At 45.7% G+C, this 24,772-nt stretch overlaps 1 protein-coding gene and 1 long non-coding RNA gene across 2 annotated transcripts in view; one reads left to right on the forward strand and one right to left on the reverse strand.

Moving 5' to 3' along the window:
• Positions 1-6,295, reverse strand: part of TAGLN2 (transgelin 2) — a 37,860-nt gene extending 31,565 nt beyond the window's left edge. Inside the window, exon 1 of the mRNA XM_075329841.1 lies at positions 6,206-6,295. The gene's annotated coding sequence lies outside the window, so the exon portion shown is untranslated. The remainder of the gene's footprint in view (positions 1-6,205) is intronic.
• The window catches only part of LOC142257480 (uncharacterized), a 259,149-nt gene that overhangs the window by 51,017 nt on the left and 183,360 nt on the right, over positions 1-24,772 (forward strand). The gene's annotated exons all lie outside the window — the stretch shown is intronic.

Consider the following 24,772-nt stretch of genomic DNA (forward strand, 5'->3'; position numbering starts at 1 on the left):
AGCTGTCTGTCAATGAGAATGATGTCAGCTGTCCCACCTCATCTGCAGAACGGATAAGAAGTCGCCTCTCTGTTGTCACAACGTCAGCGGAAGCAGTTGACTCGCCGGCAGGAATGGTCTGTGACCACTCTGGAAAAGAAGAGCATCGGGCACAACAGGCAAGTAGGTAGCATCTCCCTGCCTGTTAGTGCTTAGGCACTTTTTTTTTTTTAAAGTCCCAAATATACCCTTTAAATCAGATGCGTAGTCAGCCCAGCATGTATGGGGGAGTTTGGCCTACAGTTATCAAATTCTCAGATGTATGATTGGAGCAACTGTCGGAATGCATCCATTGTACTGAATGGGTCAGTGAGCTGTCAAGATAAAAAAGTAATGCAGCACATGTACATTTCACAAGGAATTGCCAAAAGTGTATTGTCAGCTTTAGGGACCACCCAATCCCTCTTTTAATCAGCAAAAACAACCTAGATAATTCTAGTCGAATATGTGTAAAACTCTGTTCTCTGTTTAACAAGATGAGGAGAGTGGAGGTAAGGGCTGTTCAATGTCAATTTTACTTAAAAATTCTTTACACAAGCTAGTAATAGGCAAAACCCCTCATTACTGATCATCATACCGCGTAAACATGCAACAAAGCGCCTGTTCATTAGCTGATCGGATCATTTATGCCGGTATAAACACCATTGTTGGCAGTACATCGTCCCATGGAAACCGGCAATGTACTAACTATCGTTCTGTTCACATCACTTTGTGTCGGCCTACAGGTCATCAAGTGAGCGACAATTGTCTTGTACGTAGCCGTACAGCACTTGTTCATAAGCAGAATGAGTCTTAGCACTGCATTTAAACAAGCCAAGAATTCACAATTATCAGCCTAGGAGAAGAGGTTGTTAATGTCGGCATAAAAAAAAAAAAAATCATTATTGGCAGCGCACCCCCTGTATGTAAACTCAAAATGTTCAGCCTACAACATGATGCTGTATGGGGACAGACTGATCAAATTAATGATTGCTGTCTTACAATCGGTTTTCATCGATCCATGTTGAAGGGAACCCGTCGTGTTGACCTAACCAGCAGTAGCATGAATGAGATCTGGTTGTGTATATGTATCCAGATATGAATTACTTTGAAACACTGGCGTTTTGAAAAGTTTGAAGAGTTGGTGTGCACATAGAGACCCGTCAATCACCTAGAGCGTAGAACGAAGGAGCCGGACGGAGACCACATCTGACTTATCTCATCTCTACCTATGGTTCTTGTCTGGCTCTTAAAGCTGTATTTTCTTTAAAATGCACAGCTCTCATTTATTGGCCATTAACATTAGTGTTGGCCACACGCAGGAGCATTTAGAGTAAAACATACCTGGCTGCAATCGCCCATTTAGCAGGATGAATGGAGTGCCAATTTTCCATAAACAGGCCTAGATAGCAGTGTGTTCTACTTTTATATAGCATAACAGCACTTATTAACGGTCCGGAACCAGCCTACTTGTATCAGCTGTCAGTATCACCCTTCCTAATACCTAACTCCGCATTAGACTACCTACGATAGTGTTAGCAATGCTTTTTAAAGTGTTTTTTTTGTTGTACGGAGGAGCTTCTAAAATGAAAAATTATTTTCTTTTTTAATTTCCAAAAGAAGTTTACTCTAAAAAGCAAAGAAAATTTGCCGAAGGCCCTGTGCGCACTAGAAAATGGATTTTTCACAAGAAATTTCTTGAGTCTGAAAGATTAGCGCACTTGCGTTCAAAAAACGCACCAATAACGAACCAAAAAACACACGCGTTTTTTAATACGTTGTGGTTGGTCCCCACGTTTTTACCATTATCTATGACAAAAAAATGCAGCTACCTGCAGAAAAGAAGTGACATGCACATTCTTTTTCTCAAGAAATTCTGCAGAAAGAATGTTCTTGAGAAAAAAAAAAAAAAAACGCAGTGTGCGCACAGCTATTTTCTTCCCATAGATTTTGCTGGGAAATGTCTGCAGAAATGTTACCAACCGTTTTCTCAAGAAATTTCTGCAGCAAAAATGTAAAGTGTGCGAACAGGATCTAAAGGCTACTACTTTTGAAAAGAAACATACCGCCAAATAGCCTTAAACCAGAACTTTAAAAATGCCAACCAAAACAGTGAAAAATTAAGCAAAACACTTTGGAGTGCAACCTCAGACAAACAAACAAAGTTACCAAATGGCAAAAAACTCTTTATGATTCACCATCTGAGCTTAAACATTGTTTTTTGTTATCAGATTTTTTACTTTTTTTCAGTTAGAAACTCAGGAAAGAAGAAAACGTTGAGGAAAAGCAATCCTGGCCTGCCACATCCTAGGTACACTGGGTAGTACAGTCTCCTATTGTAATTTCCTACTCTGGGTAAATGTCACGGTTATGGAAACACAGGAAATAAATGCTCATTCAGGGACAAGTCTGGAAAACGTGCCGAGAGGTTTTTCTTGCGTGAGCAAACGTAGAGCTTATTTTATCAGGAAATTAAATATAAACCAAGGGCCTGGAAACTACTGTTGAAAATCTGTAATGTAGATAAATAGCCCATAGAATGACCTCAGCTTTCCATAGAATTGATAGATGAGCAGATAATGCTGGGTTAACACTGATTTACAGCCCCAGGGAGGTGAGGCTGTTAGGGGTACTTCACACACAGCGAGATCGCTACTGAGATCGCTGCTGAGTCACGTTTTTTGTGACCTCATTAGCGATCTCACTGTGTGTGACACTGAGCAGCGATCTGGCCCCTGCTGTGAGATCGCTGCTCGTTACACGCAGCCTTGGTTCATTTTTTTTATTGTTGCTCTCCCGCTGATAAGCACACATCGCTGTGTGTGACAGCGAGAGAGCAACAATCCTGAATGTGAAGGGAGCAGGAGCCGGCGTCTGACAGCCTGCGGTAAGCTGTAACCAAGGTAAACATCGGGTAACCAAGGTGGTTACCCGATATTTACCTTCGTTACCAGCCTCCGCAGCTCTCACGCTGCCAGTGCCGGCTCCTGCTCCCTGCACACGCTAAGGTAAGCGGTGTGCGCTGGTAACTAAGGTAAACATCGGGTAACCATACCCGATGTTTATCTTAGTTACCAGTGTCCGCTGCTTCCAGACGCCGGCTCCGTGCAAGCGCAGCGTCGCTTGCACGTCGCTGCTGGCTGGTCACTGGTCGCTGGTGAGATCTGCCTGTTTGACAGCTCACCAGCGACCATGTAGCGACGCAGCAGCGATCCTGACCAGGTCAGATTGCTGGTTGGAACGCTGCTGCGTCGCTAAAGTGTGATGGTACCCTAAAGCTGGATTCACACACACAACGACGTCACCATTTCCTGTGACGTAACAGCGACCTTAGATGATCGCTAATTAGCTGTCAAACATGTAATTTTAAGCAGCAACGGAGCAGCGATCATAGCGACCTCGACGGTCGTTGTGTGGTGTCACACGCGTCGCTATGCAACGACTCAGACCTTGATAGAGGCGTGGAGTTTACCCCTAGACATTTTTTGCGTTGCCTCTTTTCACGCCCCTCCGTTTCGATTAGTGATCGCTATAGCGCCTGTGTGTTGCCTTTTTTCACGCCCCTCTATTCCAATTGGGGATCACTACAGCGCGCCTGATTTGTTTGGCACGGTCACCCAAGGAAGACGCAGTAGTGCTTTCATTCATTCTATTTCATTTCATTCAGATCCACAAAGAACGACGCACTAGCAACAGAGAATCTACTATGTGTAACAAAGAATGGAACTTAAAGAATGAAATCACTAACGCCTCCGACAAGGTACCCAATCGGAACGCTGTTGTAACCACCAATTGGAGTCGTGGGGGCGTTGCACAATACACCGCAAAAACACGCCCTTATCCTGCCTTCAGTCCTACGTCACTGCCTTCAGCGTCGTCGCGACCATCGCTGCTGCGGTGTCAAACACAAGGATGCTGAGCTTATCATCATGGCGCAGTGGGATAGCAGCGATCAAAAAATTACCTCGAATATTCAGGAGCGAGCAGCGATTTCACAGCAGGGGTCTGATCATTGTTATGCGTCACACACAGCGACGTCGCTGTTGAGGTCTTTGCAACGTCACAGAAAATAGCGACTTAACAGCGATGTTGTTGTCGTCGTCGCTGTGTGTGACACCACCTTTAAAAGGTGCTCTTGCACCTTATATAGCTATCGGCAGACGACTACATACATGGACACTCAGTTTGTCCAGCTGTGCATGTGTAAAGAGCACAAGGAGTAAACCACTCACAGACTCCTCTGGTGGTGGCCTAGGTTCCCAAAGAATAAAAGGATCTAGTGTTGAAATTCAACAAACCCAGTACTTCCCTTCCCAAAACACTATCTGTCATGGGAGTTTCTGGAGTCCATCATATACATTAGACAGTACCACGATAAACCTCAGGTTTCCCTGATTTTTAACTAATTTGTATTGCTGGGTATACACGTCAGACATGTAGTGATCAAACAGCTCTTTTCCCAGCGCTTAATAGCTTAATATACATGCATGCTCGGCTTTGCTGAGCAGACATGTGTACTCGACAGGAAGTAGGGTGCATGCTGCTGCCAGACACCTCTTGCGGACGGAAACGTATCACTGCCAGAATAAAAGACATTGATATCAGACTGGCAATCTTTCTATTTCCCAAAATTTTATAACGAGGACCAGTAAGGAGGCACCAATAAACATTAATGTGGCCAGATAAAGAGCACTTGAGTGTTCAGCTCATCATTTATGGTTCTCCTTTGCACCACACCCAAATTCCAGTAGTACCCAGAGGGTTCAATCCACCTATTGTCTATCACAGAGAGTAAAGTGTCACCTAATTACAAACTTTTCACCACGCTGGAGAACGTCTGTCATCCATACTAATGGTTCATAATTGTTGGAAATGTACAGAATAAGAGAAACGCAACATGATTGGATCTAACTATACCAGAATATATGACCAACCTTACAAAGCTGCCCCTACCAATAGTTAAGTGGACTTTGGACTTTGATCTTACAAACAATCCTTTGACTGACGTATATATTAATTTCATGGTCTTTACATTTTCTAAATGTGCAACGTCATAAAGCTTCCTGAGCAGCAGAACAACTGCCCTGGTCCATTAGAAATTCCTATAACTCATCACGAGGACTGTTCTCCTGACAAGACTTCGCTATAATTCGATTTTTGGATAACAGATGGCTTGTGCTATCTCGTGCCCGCATCTCCATGTAAGCAATACAAAGGGATGTCACATTACAGCTGATGAAGTCTGTATTAAAGAGCTGCCTTTAATATTTTTAAGGAATATCTGGATGTACTATTAAGGAAAGTGTGGCCTTTAAATTAGTGAGACTGTTTTACCTATTTATAGGGGGAAGAATTTACATTTATATAAAGGAAGACAAGAAAAAAAAAAGCCACGCCTAAAATGGATAGTAGCTGGGCAATCAAAGAGAGGTGTGGCTGAAGTGGGCACTACTGTGTAGAATAATGTGCAGTGGGTACAAAATGTGTGTGTAGGCACAAGCAGAAGATAAACTGAACGTGATGCCTTTGACTCAAAGATACTTAATTATTTGGTTAGATATTGGAATAAATGGTTCCCTAGTTCTGCAACCACCCATATGCCTGCTGTGCTGTATCACTTATATTTCAGACTTTCCTATCCCCTCAACATTTATTGACTAATGTATAATGTGGACAATCTTGTCCAAAATCAAAGAGGAGGGAGAGCTGCTTAACCGCACTACACTCACATTCCAAAAATACCTCCTTCAACCAAAAACTATGTCCATGCTCTCACAAGCCATACAGATAATCTGGAGCCTATTCCTATACCTCCTATAGAGAAATCTCATTAACTAGACAGGCATACATCTGATATCCCACATGTGGCAATGTACAACCTCTGTTGATTGCAAGCTCTTGGGGGCAGCATTATTATACGGTTCACAAGCCATGATATTCACTGAACAACAGATATATTTACAACAGTGCAATGACTGTAAACGTAGATACTGGACAGGACTTTGATCTGTCCCAGCACACACACACACACACTATATAGGTAAAATCGAGCATTATGCAACCCCAGGAATGAGGATTGAGAGGGTTTAAAAAGTGTATGTACTATGGATATACTACAACTTATAGTCCTACAGTGTTCAGATAGACCAGAAATATACAGCGTATGGAAGGTGAGGCAGGAGCTTACCTTATTGTAGTGCAGACAGCAGGAAACAAGACTGAAATGAGCTTCTGTCTCTGAATCTCTACTTTCTCAGCCCTGCCCCGAAAGAAAAAAAAAAAACTGCAAGTATGATGTCAGCCCTAATCAAGAAAAAAGGGTGTGTAGAGGGCGTAATCTCATCAGGACAAGCATTCCTACTGCCTTTTCTTTGTAGCGACGTCTCAGCTTTATTCACAGATGGACAGATATGGGACTTGTTCCTTATATTCAGAATTATTAATTTGAACATATGGAAATGGATAACCAAAAGATAAAAAGATAGAAGTTCTTACTTGGAAGCTATTAAAATATATGTTACATTAAGATTTTTTAGAGATGGCAACGAGTGGCAAAATGGAAGGAGTATCTAGTGACAAATGATATTAATATCAGTGATCACAACGATTCCTAGGTCATATGGTATAGACATTTTATTAAATATTATCTTAATCTTCCTCTCACAGTGACTCAAGGTGGAGTACAGATTTTATATTATCGTTATAAGGCCATGTGCTCACAGGAGCTTTTTGCTGCGGAGTTTGCCGCGGAAAACCTGCGTATTTTTCTGGATTTTCCAGATAAATCCGCAGGTTCTAGCATGTACAGGCACTCCCCATGTTACCCTATGGGACATGGGGAATGTCTGTGTCCACGCTGCGGAAAGTGCGGCTGCGGAATCTCCTGCGGAGATCCTCAGCCGCACCTAACTGCATGTCAATTATTCATGCGGATTTACTTGCGGAGATCCCGGCCCTCCGCTATGGAGATAGAGGCCGGGACGTCCGCAGGTAAATCGCGTGAAAGTCCACATGTTTCCCGCAGCTATTCTGCTGGAAACTCGCAGCTAAAAATAGCTGCGGATGCCGGCGGGCAGCTGCGGGAAACATGCGGCCGTACCTGCGAATATATCCGCAGGTACGAGCGCCCGTGGGCACATGGCCTAAAGGTGCTTTCTCTTACAGTAGGTATACTACTATCCATAGGTGGTTTAATAAGGCTATGTGCGCACGTTGCGTTCTATGACGCAGCGTAAATAGTCACTGCATGTGCGTCTCAGAACGCAGCCGAAAAGCTGCGTTCTGAGACGCATTCGGCAGAGCGCAACGTGCGCACATTCCTGCAGAATTCATGCGTTCTGGATGCTTGCTCTGCCATGGGAAAAGCATCCAGAGCGCACATTTTTGACAGTGCGGTCCCACTTGGCTCTGCTGCATCCCCATAGACTTGCAGCAGAGCCGAGTGGGACCGGAATATCAAAAAGAGCACATGGCTGGCTGCGGGAGACAGCCGCGCGATCAAAATGAACTCGGATGAACTTCACCCGATTTCATTGTGATCGCACGGCTCTGTCCGTGTGCCGCGGCTTGATTTGCGGTCACAGATGAAGGACTCACCTGTGACTGCAAATCTGAGTGACCGCTGTGAGCCACGCATCACCGGTGCCGTCATTCAGGTTACCTGCGGCCAGCTCGAGTCCTCCACCCGAGACCTGTGGCCGCGGGTAACCTGAGAGACGTCCCCGCACACATCCCGACATTACCGCCGACGTCCCCGCACACATCCCAACATCCTCGCACACATCCCGACATTACCGCCGACGTCCCCGCACACATCCTGACATCCCAGCACACACCCCGAAATTACCACCGACATCCCCGCACACATCCCGACATCCCCGCTCACATCCCGATATCCCCGCACATATCCCGACATCCCCGCACACATCCCGACATTACCGCCGACATCCCCGCACACATCCCGACATTACCGCCGACATCCCCACACACACCCCGACATTACCGCCCACATCCCCGCACACATCCCGACATCCCCGCCTACATCCCCGCACACATCCCGACATTACCGCCGACATCCCCGCACACATCCCGACATCCCCGCATACATCCCGACATCCCCGCATACATCCCCGCACACATCCTGACATTACCTCCGACATCCCCGCACACATCCCGACATTACCGCCGACATCCCCGCACACATTCCGACACTACAGCCCTCATCATCACCGCACACACACCGGCATTACCTCAGTGATGTCCCCGCTGACAGCGTGACTCACTTCAGTTTCTGCATGGAGCGGACAGGGGTGGCGGTGTTGTACTGCTGCTCCGGTCAGCTTCATGTAGCAGTACTGGATGTGTCGCGGGACCTCGTGGATTACCCCGGACCTGGAGGTGTGTTTGGGGATTTTAATAAAGTGGTGAAAGAGGGTGGTTTTTGTCTTTTATTTCAAATAAAGGATTTTTCGGGTGTATGTGTTTATTTACTTTCACCAGGTTAATCATTGGGGGTGTCTCATAGACGCCTGCAATGATTAACTAGGACTTAGTGGCAGCTATGGGCTTCTGCCATTAACTCCTTATTACCCAGATTGCTACCGCACCAGGGCAGTTCTGGATGAGCCGGGTACAGTCCCGGGACTGTCGCATCTAATCCATGTGGCAATTCCGGGCGGCTGCTGGCTGATATATTTAGGCTGGGGGGCGCCCCATAACGCGGGGCTCCCCATCCTGAGAATACCAGCCTTCAGCCGTGTGGCTTTATCTTGGCTGGTATCAAAATTAGAGGGGACCGCACCCGTTTTTTTTAATTATTTATTTATTTTACTGCACTACATAGACCCGCCCACCGGTGGCTGTGATTGGTTGCAGTGAGACAGCTGTCACTCAGCATGGGGGCGTGTCTGACAGCAACCAATCATAGGCGCCGGTGGGCGGGGGAAGCAGGGAATACGAGATTGAATAATGGGCGACCGGCATTTTCAAAAGCAGGAGAAGCCGCCGGAGCAGTGTGATGCAGCTGATCGGTGAGTATGAGAGAGGGGGGAGAGGGATAGACAGAGAGAGAGACCGACCGACAGGGAGACACAGAGACCGACAGACAGACAGAGAGAGAGACCGACATTACAACCAATACGCACAAAAGAAGTGACATGTCACTTCTTAGAACGCGCGCTTCGGGCAGCAGCCGAAGCGCTGCGCTCTAATACGCCACGTGCGCACGTCTCCTGCATAATCTTCATAGATTATGCTGGGGACGCAGGACGCATGCAGTTACGCTGCGGTGCAGAACGCAGCGTAACTGCATGTAAATACGCAACGTGCGCACATAGCCTTAAAACACTGCGTTTAATTTGCATATTTTGTGGCAAAAACCATGCATTCAAAGAAGCAACATGTCAATTGTTTTTGCCATTTTGGGTGCGTTTTGCTAACATTGAAGTCTATGAGAAATGGCAAAAACCAAGATTCCAGCAAATTCCTTCGTTTTACCTGCTTTTCCAGTGCAGAAAACATGCTTTTTGGACATCAAAATAATGATTTCATATGTACCTTTACACACACACATAGTTCAGCAATTAAAAATAAGAATTTTAATAAATTATTGCTATTTTTCCATTAAATATCATATTTTCGCTATAATTTCATTAAATTAATTTATTTTCATTATGTTTCACAAAAATATAGATTTGTTTCTTTTTTCCAATTTTTTCATTGAGTTTGACTATTTAAACTTTATTTAGCAGTGTCATGATGTTCAAAACGCATCTATCAAAACACAGGTGGAAAAGCAGGTAAAAAGCGCTGAAAACGCATCTAAAACGCGGTAAATACGCATGCGTTTTCAGCGCTAAATTTCTGAAACAGGCAACTTTGGTCAAATCAATTAAGCCCAAAACATGCGTTTAGAACTGCAAGTAGATGAACGCAAAGTGGAGCCTTAGCCATAGGGTAAGTTCACACAGTGCGTTTTTCGCAGCGTTTTTGCGCGTTTTTCGGGTGTGTTTTTGGCCTGAAAACTGCATGACTTTTCTGGGGAAGCAAAGTCTATGAGTTTTCATTTTTGCTGTCCGCACACAAGTTTTTTTTTAAGCTGCGTTTTTGAGCTTAAAAAAAAAAAAATGGACATGTCAATTCTTTCCTGCGTTTTTCTGCGTTTTCCCCCCATGCAATGCATTAGAAAAACTCAGCGATCAAAAACGCAGCAAAACGCAGCCAAAAACGCACCAAATCGTGGCAAATACGCATGCGTTTTTTACTGCGTTTTTTGTCGCGGGTGCGTTTTTGTGCGTTTTTAGCAGCCAAAAACGCAGCGTCAAAAAACCGCAGCGTGTGCACATACTCTTATACTGCTTCTTGCCCCCTTGCTGATTTCTTATTCTGTTGCATGTTTGTCACACTTAAATGTTTCAGATCGCTAAACAAATTTAAATATTAGACAAAGATAACACAAGTAAACACAAAAAGTAGTTTGTACATGAAGGTCTTTATTGTTAAGGGAAAAAGAAATTGAAATTGAGGAAAATAATGAAATAGTAATCAGGTAGTGGAACATAACATACATAAATCTACCTTTAAAAACACAATACTTTATTAGGATAATAATAAAATCAACACCGTGTGTGAACCTAATGTGCACAGAAAAGGAGATATGTAGCGCCCCTGAAGCCATCAGGGAGCTACAAGGTACTGCATTCCCACCAGGATGCAGGGCCTACCCCCAGGGACCCAGAAGACCAGTACCGGTAACAACAAAAACATTCTAGTTAATCCCTGTTTTACCCCCAAATTCCCCATAGACTGGTGCCAGACTAGGGTTGGACCTAATGGATGGCCACTTAGAGGTGGAGCCGATCGAGTCCACTAGACGACCAGGTGGGAGGGGCAGACAGTGGACAGTCAGAGAGTTGAGTAGGGAGTCGTCAGTGACGGACGGACAGAGAGCGAGTAGAAACACTGACAGGAGTGTGACGGTGATCTGAGGGCCCAGGCGTGTGGTTGCCGGTGGAGTACGGTAGAGTGCTCCCGGAACCATAGCACCGATGGGGCACAGAATCCTAGGTCAGGCAAACGCTCCAGGCAGACCTGATAAAATCTGCACAGTGAGGAGACCATCAATGACCTCACTGACCTTGAAGTTCGGGACTCAATAGCAACAGGAGAACCGGGGAATAGAACCAGAGACTCCGACCCCACAGGGTTCACACTACCGACATACGGACTACCGTTGAGAGACTACCAGGAGGGGACCCCAGACGTTCCTAGCCACGGTGACCCACAAACCAAAGACAGGTGCAGGGGAAAGAAGCCACCAGGTCACTAAACCGGCACTGGGACTAAGGGGACCAGCGGTCAAGACCAGTTTCCATCTGACTGTGAGTAAAGGAACCAGTTACACTGCAAACTCCTGTGTGGCCTACTTTCTTTCTGCACCCATCTACATCACCTATCCTCTGGGGACTGGCCCTGCTTGCAGAGGGCCTAGCATCCAGGCTGCCACCAACGCCAGCCCCACTAGTGAGAACTGTGCAGCAGCGTCTCCATCCACATAGCTGCAACCCGCAAGTGGCGTCATGAGATAAACTTTCATTTAATCTTCCCTGTAAATATAACCCTTTTAAAAGGTGTCCCCATGACACGGAACCGGGCAACGGGCACCAAGTGACATCTCCCCAGCAATACACCGCCCGGGACTGAGTACCCCATAGGCCTGGGCGACACAGATACACCCTATACCAATCCTTCCTCCTCTGCACTACCTACCAGCGGGGGTCGGCACCCTGATTTTGTCGTAATGGTGCCCCACTCACTGTCGGCTTTCCCTGCATATCCCTAAAGACCCTGCCAGAAAAAGGTGAGGTGTATAACCATGTGACACAATGATAAATAAAAAAAATGGCAGGTGGATAGGTGAAGGGTCCAGGAGATATACTTATCTCTGTGAAGATGTAATTTACCCTCTCACTGTATATGCTGTACAGATTCCTATTTCAAGCTGGGTTCATTGTCTTATTTGAACTACTTCTGTGTACATTTCTATTATTGTAGGTAATCACCCCCCTAAAATGCAAGGTTATATCCTCTTGAGGCACTTCCATCCCTGGGAGTAGGGGGAGGTGGGCCTAGAGTCCAACTAGTGTAAACTCTGCTTACCTGGGAGATTCAGGCAGAGTGAGCTGAAACTTGAAGGGAGCAGGAGCTCCAGCCTGTGTGGCTGTGGACACGGACGGAGCTAGGCCTGTGTGGCGGCCCGTGGGATTGTGTGGAACTCTTTGGACTACTGTATGGACGATTGCTTTGTAATCCGGTCCGAGGATTGTCGGGAAGGGCCCCGAATCTGTTTTACGTGGACTTATCGTGTGCTGTTCTTGCATTCCTGTTAATAAACCTGTTGGATCGTCCCTCGGCCTCGTCCATCCTTTGCTCTGTTGTACACCCCCGTCACAAACTGGTGGCAGCGGTGGGATCAGAGCAGAAGAAATGGAGGACAACAGCCAATCGACGTCTGAAACCAGAACCTCAGGATACAGGAACTGGACTGTGGCGAGTCTACAAACAAAGGCCCGTGAATTAGGTGTCGGCTACAAAGGACTCTCTAAGGAGCAACTAATTGAGGCATTGGAACACGCTTGCCTGCAAGATGGCACCGAGGAACAATTTCCACAGCAAGGGGAGCAAAGACGGGAGCCGGAGGTGAATACCCAAAAAAGTCAATGGGTTGTGTGGTACAAGGAAAAGATGGCACTGCTTGGAGATGAGGCCACCATAGAAGATAAGAGGGAGGCCATGCGTGGAGCTGAAGAGAAGGAGCGCAGGATGGAGGAGATGGCATTGCTGGATAAGCAGCTCGCTGTGGAAGCCGCGAGAGGTTCCAGACAGACTGTAACCCCAGCACCCATCATGAGGGAACTTCCCAGAGTGTCCCGCAAAGACTTCAAGCAGTTTAATGAGGCTGCTGGTGACATTGAGGGCTTCTTCCAGGACTTTGAGCATCAGTGTCGATTAATGGAAGTCCCAGAAAGGGAGCGCGTCCGGCATCTGGTTGGGCTCTTAGAGGGTGGAGCATCGTTGGTTGGAGGCAGAGGAGGCCTTAACCTTGGAGACCGTCCTCCAGGTCCTCCTAAAAGAGCAGTTTTACTTCAAGTGCCCCGCTGAGATCCGGGAATGGGTGCGTGAGAGAAAACCAGCGACAGTGGAGGAAGCTGCTGCTCTAGCTGATGAGGTGCTCACCATCAAGCCTCAGTGGAGGGTTCTGTTGGAGGATGGAGAGACGCCTAACAGCTCCACAACACCGGATGCCCCCAGTTGTTCTGTCCCCATTGTTCCCCGTTCCTCTAAGCCACCACATGTTGATACCTGTGTTAATGTGCCTCCAGTTGCTTCTACTGCACTTTCTGGAATACGCCGGGGAGAGGAAGTAACAGAGCGCAGGTGTTATGTTTGTAGGCATCCCGGGCATTTGCAGGCCTCATGCCCAGCCAGGCCATGGAGGAATCATCCTCAAACCCCTACAGCACCTTCAGGTGGGAGCCGGCCTCCAAGTTCCCCTACCCCTTACCCAAGAGGACGCCTTGGATGGAGGGAGACCCAGCTCAGATGCTATCAATGTGGACAGCCAGGGCATCGGCAAGTCTCCTGCCCAGCTGTTCAAATGAGGACTGATCCTGCGCCCAATCGGATTGTTAATTATTTACAGCCCAGCGCCATGGAGGAAGATGTGGCACCGCTATGTGAGGACTGGCCTAGTGACTCAGCCCATGTTGCACCACCAGGAGTTTACGGGGTGCGACCTGCAGTTATGACGACTTCTGCTCATCGAGGTAAGCACTTGCAGGAGGTTGTGCTGGATGGACAGAGACTTGTTGGATTTTGTGACTCGGGTGCTTTCCTCACACTGGCTGATCCCCGAGTGGTTCGGCCTGAGGCAATCCATAGAGGACCTGGGATTGTCATTGAACTGGCTGGTGGACAATGGAGGACTATTCCCACAGCCACTGTGGATCTGAGCTTTGGTTTTGGGGTCAGGCGATGTGTGGTTGGGGTGATGGGTGGTCTGCCTGCAGCTGTTCTCCTGGGCAATGATGTGGGAGAGCTACGATGCCAATTCGTGGCTGCATGAAGCCACATGTAAGTAACGCTCTGCCTGTGTGTACTTAACCAGTGACCTGTAGAGGTCCCTAGTACGTACACAAGTTGGGAGGGGGAGGGATTGTGAAGATGTAATTTACCCTCTCACTGTATATGCTGTACAGATTCCTATTTCAAGCTGGGTTCATTGTCTTATTTGAACTACTTCTGTGTACATTTCTATTGTTGTAGGTAATCACCCCCCTAAAATGCAAGGTTATATCCTCTTGAGGCACTTCCATCCCTGGGAGTAGGGGGAGGTGGGCCTAGAGTCCAACTAGTGTAAACTCTGCTTACCTGGGAGATTCAGGCAGAGTGAGCTGAAACTTGAAGGGAGCAGGAGCTCCAGCCTGTGTGGCTGTGGACACGGACGGAGCTAGGCCTGTGTGGCGGCCCGTGGGATTGTGTGGAACTCTTTGGACTACTGTAAGGACGATTGCTTTGTAATCCGGTCCGAGGATTGTCGGGAAGGGCCCCGAATCTGTTTTACGTGGACTTATCGTGTGCTGTTCTTGCATTCCTGTTAATAAACCTGTTGGATCGTCCCTCGGCCTCGTCCATCCTTTGCTCTGTTGTACACCCCCGTCACAATCTCTCCTGACGTTTTTACATCATATGTAATGCCTCTATGCTTCGATGCGGTTCCCCCATGTAAAGGGTTCCTCAGGAGGCTGATAAAAAGTTGTCAAAGAGTACGGTTTTCAAATGGATGGCTTTATAAGGATGCTCCGTTTAGCACAATGGCCGATACAGGAGAAAATGCCTGGGTATTAGAATTATATAAACAGCTAATTTTTACCATACAAAAGATATTTATTTGAAATATAAAACACACAGAAGTGATAGTCAGACCAATTAGTAAATAATATAACTGATACTGATATCATTTTGTCTCATCTCAGGATATTATTGAAGCATCCTGTACACCTTGGCCCTGGATACCAGTAGCAAGGTAGGGAAATGATGAAATAAACAAATTGATACAATTTAGATAAAGCACTATAACACAGATAAGGACAAAACGACACACAGTATAAAGATGGTCAAGTATACAACCGGACTTATCTTTTGCCCACAAAATTTATCCAATCAGATATGAAATTCATGGACAATAAAGGGCTTGTATGATTATCGTTGGAGAGGTTGCAGTCCATCAAGATCCATATGTCACAAAAATTGCAGATGAGGCAATTGAGGTCTGTCTCTGTCTTGAGGCAGAGACAGACCTCACACATTGTAGATGGCTACTGTTTCACTTAAAGAATAAAGGGATTTGAACATTGCAATTTTTGAAAAAGTGAATTCTTCCCCTATACATAAATTAACTTTGGTTTAGCATATCTTTGAGAAGCTGAGCTCAATGTCCCTAGCCGCACCCACGCCTGTTCTCAATCAAGAAATCACTTAAATAGGACCTGCCTGACAAAGTGAAGTAAACCAAAAGTTCCTAAAAAGCTAGACATCATGTCAGGATGTGAAGAAATTTGGGAACACCTGAGAAACAAATTGAGATCTATCAGTCTGGAAAAGGTTGTAAAGTAATTTCTAAAGCTTTGAGTCTCCAGCGAACCACAGTGAAATCCATTATCCACAAATGGCAAAAACATGGAGCAGTGGTGAACCTTCAATTGACCAGAATAAAATAGAAAAAGGAGGGAAATAAGCCATAGACCAAAAGAAAAAGTTCCTAAAAGATATATTATTATTATTAATAATAATAATAATAATAATAGTAATTTTAAAAAGGTATATATTAAAAGCTCAATAATATGATAACCACTATTTTCAGACAAAAGTCATGTGAAGTGAGTGCAAAAGGCAAATCAATTGATGAATAAATAGTGGGGTATAATTCTAATACCGACCGACAAGCTAAATAGCAATGGTATTGTTCAGTAGTAGCTAGGGATGGGCTAGTCGGGATTAGTTATTCCCTCCCTTTCTCCTACCTACCAACGGAGGTGCACCATACTTTTTTGGGTGCCCCCTGCTCCACTACAGCTGCCCCTCTTCTATCCCTGTAGAGCTGTTCTTGCCTGAGTAGGCACCCATCACCAAGAAATGAATGAAGTGTCAAACTATGCCCTACAACTTTGTTATTCACTTTTTTTCTCTATCTCGTTCCATTTTCGAGATAAAAATCCTAACTCCGTTGTTTTCCACCAAGTGGCGCTATAGGTGCTTTCATTGTGTAGCGCATGGCTACTTTACTATACCTAGACACCACTTCTATGCCTATAGCTGCCGCCGTTCTCAAGTTAATGGCGGTGGACAGGATATGGGTGGACACACTGTATTCAGGATAGTTTCCATCAAATAATAAACAATTGTCAGCTTCACTCCAAAAGTCACCCACAGACGACTGGAGATTAAATAAACAAATGTTGAGTGAGGAAGGAAACTAAGCATGATCAACAAAATGCTATAACCAACAATATGCTATAGGCCTCTATATAAATACTAGATCCTAGCAAGGGGTAACCTATCTGCTGTTATCGTCCAAAGAAGAATCCTAACTCATTTTCCCCTTTTTTTTGGGGTTCATCAGGGGAGGTTCAGTGGATTAATAGTAGGTACAGCAAGCGCTTCACTCTCCAAGCAACCTATACGTGGAGGGTGCATACCTCTATCAGTGAGGTATCCCGTCATTGTGCTGCAGTCATGCAGCTTTGATTTGAGGACTATGTATTGGGACACTGATACCACGGTATTGGATGCAAGAATATATGTTGCAAGATGGCCTTAGTGCTTGCTAGACCTACTATTAGTCCACTGAACCTTCCCTGATGAAGGGGGAAACGCGTCCGTGTGACAACTCCTTCACGTAATGAAAGGGAAAAGACCAGAAATGCGTTTTTATTTAATAAATAATGATTGTTCTTATGCATTGCCCATGCTTCTTGTGACAGTGCCCGTGAAACCGCCGATTTCTTCATGTCAGTTATGAATCAGTGATTGACAATTATCACTACATGTGTAGTTACAAATCAGAGTGAAGAGGGGGTTAATGCCGCGCATCAGCCAAAATGAAGATGTAGCACGTTGATGTTATAAACGTATTCTTTTATTCCATCGGTCTACGCGTTTCGAGGATATACCTCTTCTTCAGGACCAGTGCATCAACATAATATCTATGCGTAGACCGATGGAATAAAAGAATACGTTTATAACATCAACGTGCTACATCTTCATTTTAGCTGATGCGCGGCATTAACCCCCTCTTCACTCTGATTTGTATGCACATCCACGTGGGGCTGCAGCAGACGCCATCATCCTATGCTCTATCAGTGGTTGTGACTATCACAACCTTTTCAGGTGAGTGTATTTTTCCTGATCTACCTCACTTATCTGTTGGTGTTACACTATCAGCGCTCCTTATTTTTCAGTTTATACATGTGTAGTTATACAGGGAAGACTGTCAATCACTGTATACAACCACCCATTAGACTCAAACACCAGGAATTGTAATGCATAAACTTCAAGGTTTACTGAAACTCCTCCACTCCCAAAATATGTATCAATTTCAATAGTTCTTCCTGCTGTCTAGAGATCAGGTACATTCCCCTTAAGGCTATGTGCGCACGCTGCGGTTTTTTTACGCTGTGTTTTTGTGTGTTTTTGGCCGCTAAAAACGGACAAAAACGCACCCGCGACAAAAACACGCAAAAACTGCACCGGTAAAAACGCATGTGGTTTAACCACGTTTTGGTTCGTTTTTGGCTGCATTTTGCTGCGTTTTTGATCTTTGCGTTTTTCTGCGTTTTTAAAATGCATTGCATGGGGGGGAACGCAGAAAAACGCAGGAAAGAATTGACATGTCCTTTTTTTCTTTTAAGCTCAAAAACGCGCCTTAAAAAAAAAAGTTGTGTGTGGACAGCAAAAATGAAAACTCATAGACTTTACTGGGGAAGCAAAGTCATGCAGTTTTGAGCCCAAAAACGCACCCGAAAAACACGCAAAAACGCCGCGAAAACGCACAGTCTTACACATTCACTTTAAACCATAAGTGTTAGGTCAGTTGTAAGAATCTATTTGGAGCGTGATCTCTATAGTAACCTCCTTGTTGAGGATTATGTGTCAGTAAATTTTACCATTTCTATGTAAATTTTGAGCACACACTCAATGGACGGGAAGTATCAGATTTTATTGTATATAGCAATTGAATTTATCACTCAATTTGTAGGTTTATTTTTACTACTGGTTATTTATAGACACAAATAGCCGCTGCACAGGAATTAGTGGGGTCTGGTTTCCTACTGACTATGTCGTGTAATTCATTGTAAAGTTTATTACGTAATTACTGCCCTATATGTGACATGATATGCAGGGAATAAAGCTGAAGCAGTCTCTCTAGTCCAGGCCTTCGTTCCTACCAAATCTGTCACAACAGCGATACTCTTGGGTCTTGTGGATAGTGTCCCCATGCATCTCAAGCAGAAGCATGAATTAATTCTTTCATGAAAAATCTTAAATAGGGCACTCACATTCCGTGTATTTATAATAGAGGACATTTGTGTCATATATGCTATTGCCAATTCTGTGAAAATATCTAGGAGGTTCAGGGGAAATTGGGAGACCTCCTGGACTCATGAAAGAGCTGCCATATCTTCTGGTTATTGGCAAAACTCCCTGGCAATTAGCTCTTGTGGAGGGTTTGTTTGGAATGCTCCAACATGAGAGACAGCCTTGGTGTCCGCATGCATACAGTAGTAGGGGTGGGAATTAGGGTGTGGAATGGACATGACTTGGCATGGTCATGTGAAATTGTTTATTACGTTCAGAAACCTCTTAAATGTCTGTTCCTGAAAGTTGACAAGTATGCTGTAGGTTTGGATTCTCATATTCATGTGTCATGGACAGCAATGCACGGACTGGCCACTCATATGAGGCTTCTGAGTTCGTGGTAGGATGTGAAAATTTATCTTTAGGCTCCAGATCCAATGTGTGACTGTTACCTGCTCCTCCATAACTAGTTGATTCATCCACTTATTATCATTTTGATTTCACATAGCCCCAAAGTGTTGTTGCCAAATTGCTATTCTTACCATTGAAGCCACTACATCTTCTCCACATTCTCCAGCTCAGTCAGCGATACGGTTTGTTACTATGAGGCACAGACAGGACATACTTGCTATTAAGATCTCTTTTCATAGTGTCTGTCAGCAGCCTCTCGTAGTAAAAGTTTAATGCAAATCAAAAAGGTCCGTGGAGCCTCTGTTAGGCGTCTCAACACAGAAACCAGCCAGATATCCCTCCGGGAAGGGCCCAGCCAAGGGGTGACTCTTTTTAGGAGACCACCATAACCACCATATTAAGTGGCTCTTTTAGTCACTATCCAACTTTTTGACAAGTTTAAAGATATGACAAGGGAAATACCAAGGCCAGGTATCCATCCACAGACAGCTGTTTCGGGGTATTGCCCCTCATCAGTGTGGAGTAGGATTCTGGCCGGATGGGAGCAATGCCTAGTAGACCAACAGAACAAAACAATCACTGATCTCGGGGAGACCAGCCAGAGAAAACACTGCCGGCAGCCAGCGAGGGCGCTCAAGACAGTGAAATCCTAGGTACATTGCCCCCTGGGAAATATGCAAATCAAAAAGGTCAGTGGAGCCTCTGTTAGAAGTCTCAACACAGAAACCAGCCAGATATCCCTCCGGGAAGGGCCCAGCCAAGGGGTGACTCTATTTAGGAGACCACCATAACCACCATATTAAGTGGCCCTTTTAGTCAATATCCAACTTTTTGACAAGTTTAAAGATAGGACAAGGGAAATAGCAAGGCCAGGTATCCATCCTCAGACAGCTGTTTCGGGGTATTGCCCCTCATCATTGTGGAATAGGATTCTGGCCGGGTGGGAGCAATGCCTAGTAGACCAACAGAACAAAACAATCACTGATCTCGGGGAGACCAGCCAGAGAAAACACTGCCCGGCATCCAGCGAGGACGCTCAAGACAGTGAAATCCTAGGTACATTGCCCCTTGGGAAATATGCAAATCAAAAAGGTCAGTGGAGCCTCTGTTAGGAGTCTCAACACAGAAACCAGCCAGATATCCCTCCGGGAAGGGCCCAGCCAAGGGGTGACTATTTTTAGGAGACCACCATAACCACCATATTAAGTGGCCCGTTTAGTCACTATGCAACTTTTTGACAAGTTTAAAGATATGACAAGGGAAATACCAAGGCCAGGTATCCCTCCACAGACAGCTGTTTCGGGGTATTAAAAGTTTAATAACAGTTCTCTTTGTGGAAGAGTCAACCAGGCACGTGAGGATACATCTGCCATCATTACTGAAAAAACAATATCGCCTCTTCCTCCGGATCTAGAAAACACCAACAGGAAGACAGAGGATGCATGGAGCGGGGAGATAAAACAAGGCTTGGGATAATTTAGTTATCTAGCTGTTTCTATGATATTTCTCTCTTTTCCACGCTGTGCTGCCTACATGTAGGCTTTCATTTATACCATTTTCAGACATCCTGTATAAGGGTAAGTTCACACAGTGCGTTTTTCGCGGCGTTTTTGCGCAGTTTTCGGGTGCGTTTTTGCTCAGAAAACTGCATGACTTTGCTTCCCCAGCAAAGTCTGTGGGTTTTCATTTTTGCTGTCTGCACACAGCGTTTTTTTTCAGCTGCATTTTTGTGGTGCCACAAAAACGCAGCATGTCAATAATTCCCGCGTTTTTCACTGCGCTTTTCATCCATTGAGTGCAATGGGATGTTGAAAGACGTAATGAGAAACGCAAATAGGTGCGTTTTGGTGCGTTTTAATGCGTTTCTAAGACCAAAAAAGCAGCTATAAACACAGGAGGTGGGTAGTAAAGTGACGTGTACAGGAAGAGGATTCTTTCTGTCAGTAAACACAGAAGCGTGAATCCTCTCGGTACCGTCACCGCCGCTTCCACCTCCCATCCTGTGCATGCCTGCTGCTGTGCGGCACCATGTCTGGGCGGGAGGTGGAAGCGGCTGCAAAATCCAAAGTGAACAGTAAAAAAAAAAAAAAAGTTATACTCACCTGTCTGCAGACTCCCGGTGCCATGCCCGCTCCCATCTCCTCCCGGTCCCGCCGCTCAGGGTGTGTGCAGTCTCCCCGGGTGCGTATGCCTGCAGGATGAAGGACCTGGCGATGGATCACCTGATGCAGTCACCTGACGCATCAGCTGATCGTAAGTCTCGGGCTGACGCTGGCGCCCGGCCGGCTTCATCTATCAGCGGATGCTGTCAGGAGACTTCATCCCTGATTACCGGCAGCTGCTGCAGCGATCGGACAGGATCAGAGTCCGCTGCAGGAGCTGCCGGTAATCAGCACATAAGTGAGTATTTTTTTTTTTTCTTTTCTTTTGCACCGATGCATCTGCTGATTGTATAAACGGCTTTTATACAATCAGCTGATGTGTGATGTGATTCAGGCACTTGATCCTGACACATCATCTGATCGCTTTGCCTTCCAGCAAACCGATCAGATGATATTGGATCCGGATTGGACAGCGCGGGACCCTTGACCCAGGATTACTGCGGAGGGGGGGGTTCTTTATTTCAATAAAGATGGAGTCACTAATTGTGTTGTGTTTTATTTCTAATAAAAATATTTTTCTGTGTGTTGTGGTTTTTTTATCTTTACTAGAAATTCATGGTGGCCATGTCTAATATTGGCGTGACAGCATGAATTTCGGGCTTAGGGCCAGCTGATAATATACAGCTAGCCCTAACCCCATTATTACCCAGTGAGCCACCCGGCATCAGGGCAGCTGGAAGAGTTGGATACAGCGCCAGAAATGGCGCTTCTATGAAAGCGCCATTATCTGGGGTGGCTGCGGACTGCAATTCGCAGCGGGGGTGCCCAGAAAGCATGGGCACCCTGCACTGTGGATTCCAATCCCCAGCTGCCTAGTTGTACCCGGCTGGACACAAAAATTAGGCGAAGCTCACGTCATTTTTTTTTTTTTTAATTATTTCATGAAATTCATGAAATAATTAAAAAAAAGGGCTTCTCTATATTTTTGGTTCCCAGCCGGGTACAAATAGGCAGCTGGGGGTTGGGGGCAGCCCGTACCTGCCTGCTGTACCCGGCTAGCATACAAAAATATGGCGAAGCCCACGTCATTTTTGTTTGGGGGGGGCAAAGAAATCCTGCATACAGTCCTGGAAGGAGGATGCTGAGCCTTGTAGTTCGACAGCTGCTGTCTGCTCTCCTGCATACACTATTGGATGGAGGATCCTGAGCCTTGTAGTTCTGCAGCTGCTGTCTGCTCTCCTGCATACACTATTGGATGGAGGATCCTGAGCCTTGTAGTTCTGCAGCTGCTGTCTGCTCTCCTGCATACACTTCACCAAAAACTAGAATAAACTGCTCAGTTTAACTGTATTTCCTTAAAAAAAAATCCAGCTACAAAAAGCCTTAAGGCCCCGTTACATGCAGCGACATTGCTAACGAGATGTCGTTGGGGTCACGGAATTCGTGACGCACATCCGGCCTCGTTAGCGACGTCGTTGCGTGTGACACCTACGAACGACCGCTAACGATCACAAATACTCAGCTAATTATTGATCGTTGACACGTCGTTCAAATCCCAAATATCGTTGATGGTGCTGGACGCAGGTTGTTCGTCGTTCCTGAGGCAGCACACATCGCTACGTATGACACCCCAGTAACGATGAACAACACTGTACCTGTGTCCTCCAGCAACGAGGTGGGTGTCACTTTCCTGCGGCTGCTCTCCGCCCCTCCGCTTCAATTGGACGCCTGCCGTGTGACGTCGCTGTAACACCGCATGAACCGCTACCCTTAGAAAAGAGGCAGTTCGCCGGCCACAGCGACCTCGCTAGGCAGGTAAGTCCGTGTGACAGGGACTAGCGATATTGTGCGCCACGGGCAGCGACTTGCCCGTGACGCACAAACGACGTGGGCAGGTGCTTTCACGAGCGACATCGCTAGCGATGTCGCTGTGTGTAAAGCCCCCTTTAGTGTCGTCCTAGTATTAGGCCAGTATTAGGCCAGTTTTAGAGGAGCCTTTTATATATACACAATTTTACTGATCCTAACCGATTATGATTTACTAAAGTTCTTATGCCAGTTCCCCACAAGTAGAATACCGGTGCTCTCATTCGCTCATGGAAATTTGTTCTTATTATGAATGCAAGTGCTTTATGTGAACCATAATTATGCCTCAAAGAGAGTTTGCTAACTTGTAGGGTGAAACCTGCTCTGGCTATATACTCTGCAAATCTACTGACTGGGACTTTTTATGTATGTATATATTCAATGGGCAAAATTGTATTGCTTGGTTCTAGGGCCTAGGATGACAATTTTTTTAGATAACAATGCAAGACTATACAAGTATACTACTAACTTACCGTATGTGTCGTCATATATGTAGATTCATGTATGAATCATTGTCAGGCTCTATAGATCTGACTGGAATTTATGGTTGGATTGAGTTACCAGCAGAACCGATTGTTACTATGAGTGTGCCCCCAATGACTGAATGTCTGGTGGTGGGCATAGTAATTGGTTTAGCATTTTTCTCATGGTCACAGCATTCACAAATACCTGGGTCAGCACTGAATTACACAGTTTGCCTATGGAAGGTCTAGCTTGGAGTGCACCCGTGAGTATTCAATGTACAGACTTATCAATGTTTGAAAATTCAATGTGTCGAAGCCTCATATTGGGCAAAATTCCCAGGCACCATATACGGCAAAGGATTCCATGACTGGCGGTTACATCTTCAGCATGAATGAAAACTCTATTGTTTGTCCTGCTCCAGGGGTAGAAGTTATCTTGCAGTTTTAAGGAGTGCCAATGACTTTCTTAAGTGCAGAGCCAAGAATGAATGTTGTTCTTTTATGTCCCAAAGGCTTTGGCTTGGAAGATCCGGGGAAATAATTTGTTTTTCATTATAATCTGTACATTGTAAAAGGCTCGGCTTGCATGTCCCGCATCCATTGAACGTGGGAAAATGTCAGGGAGATGAAGTAGGTTCCAGTGTGTCATCTCAGCTTCGATCACTAGTGTTGCAGATACGGAACATCAGCAATATGTATTGCCTGTTCATATACCAAAGTATGGTAAGCAGGTATGGGAGGGTAACCTGTTATTACAGCCTGTAATGCAAGTTGGATTGGATATTCTTTAGTCTTTTTAAAATTCTGAGCTGCAATTCAGCCTAGATCCTAGACAGCCATAGACTCCTGGCACAACTGGGCAGAAACCCATTTTGGAGCAAAGGCTGGCAGGTCATGCTTAGTTACACGGTATAAGGTGATGAAGTGCTGCAAAACTAAACAAGAGTCTTAAGAAAGTTAGACAACAGCCATTGCAGGAGAGGTAATGTCGGCCATATTAGTTGTCAACAGGGGCGTAACTACCGCGGTCGCAACGGTCGCCATTGCAACCGGGCCCGGGAGGTTAGGGGCCCTCAGCCGGCAGGCAGATCAGCAGCCAGCTCCGTTCTGTGAGAGGAGCTGCGCTATTCTACCGCAGACCACGCGACTGCTATATGACCCGGTCACCGCCGGTGACACCGGGCCCTCCTGCTTGGTGTCAGCGGCGGCACCGGGCCCTCGTCATCGAACACTATGATATTGCATGGAGCGGCCGGCACCGCTCTATGCATCACCATT

Source organism: Anomaloglossus baeobatrachus, chromosome 12 (assembly GCF_048569485.1).
Source record: "Anomaloglossus baeobatrachus isolate aAnoBae1 chromosome 12, aAnoBae1.hap1, whole genome shotgun sequence".
NCBI classification, from domain to species: Eukaryota; Metazoa; Chordata; class Amphibia; order Anura; family Aromobatidae; genus Anomaloglossus; species Anomaloglossus baeobatrachus.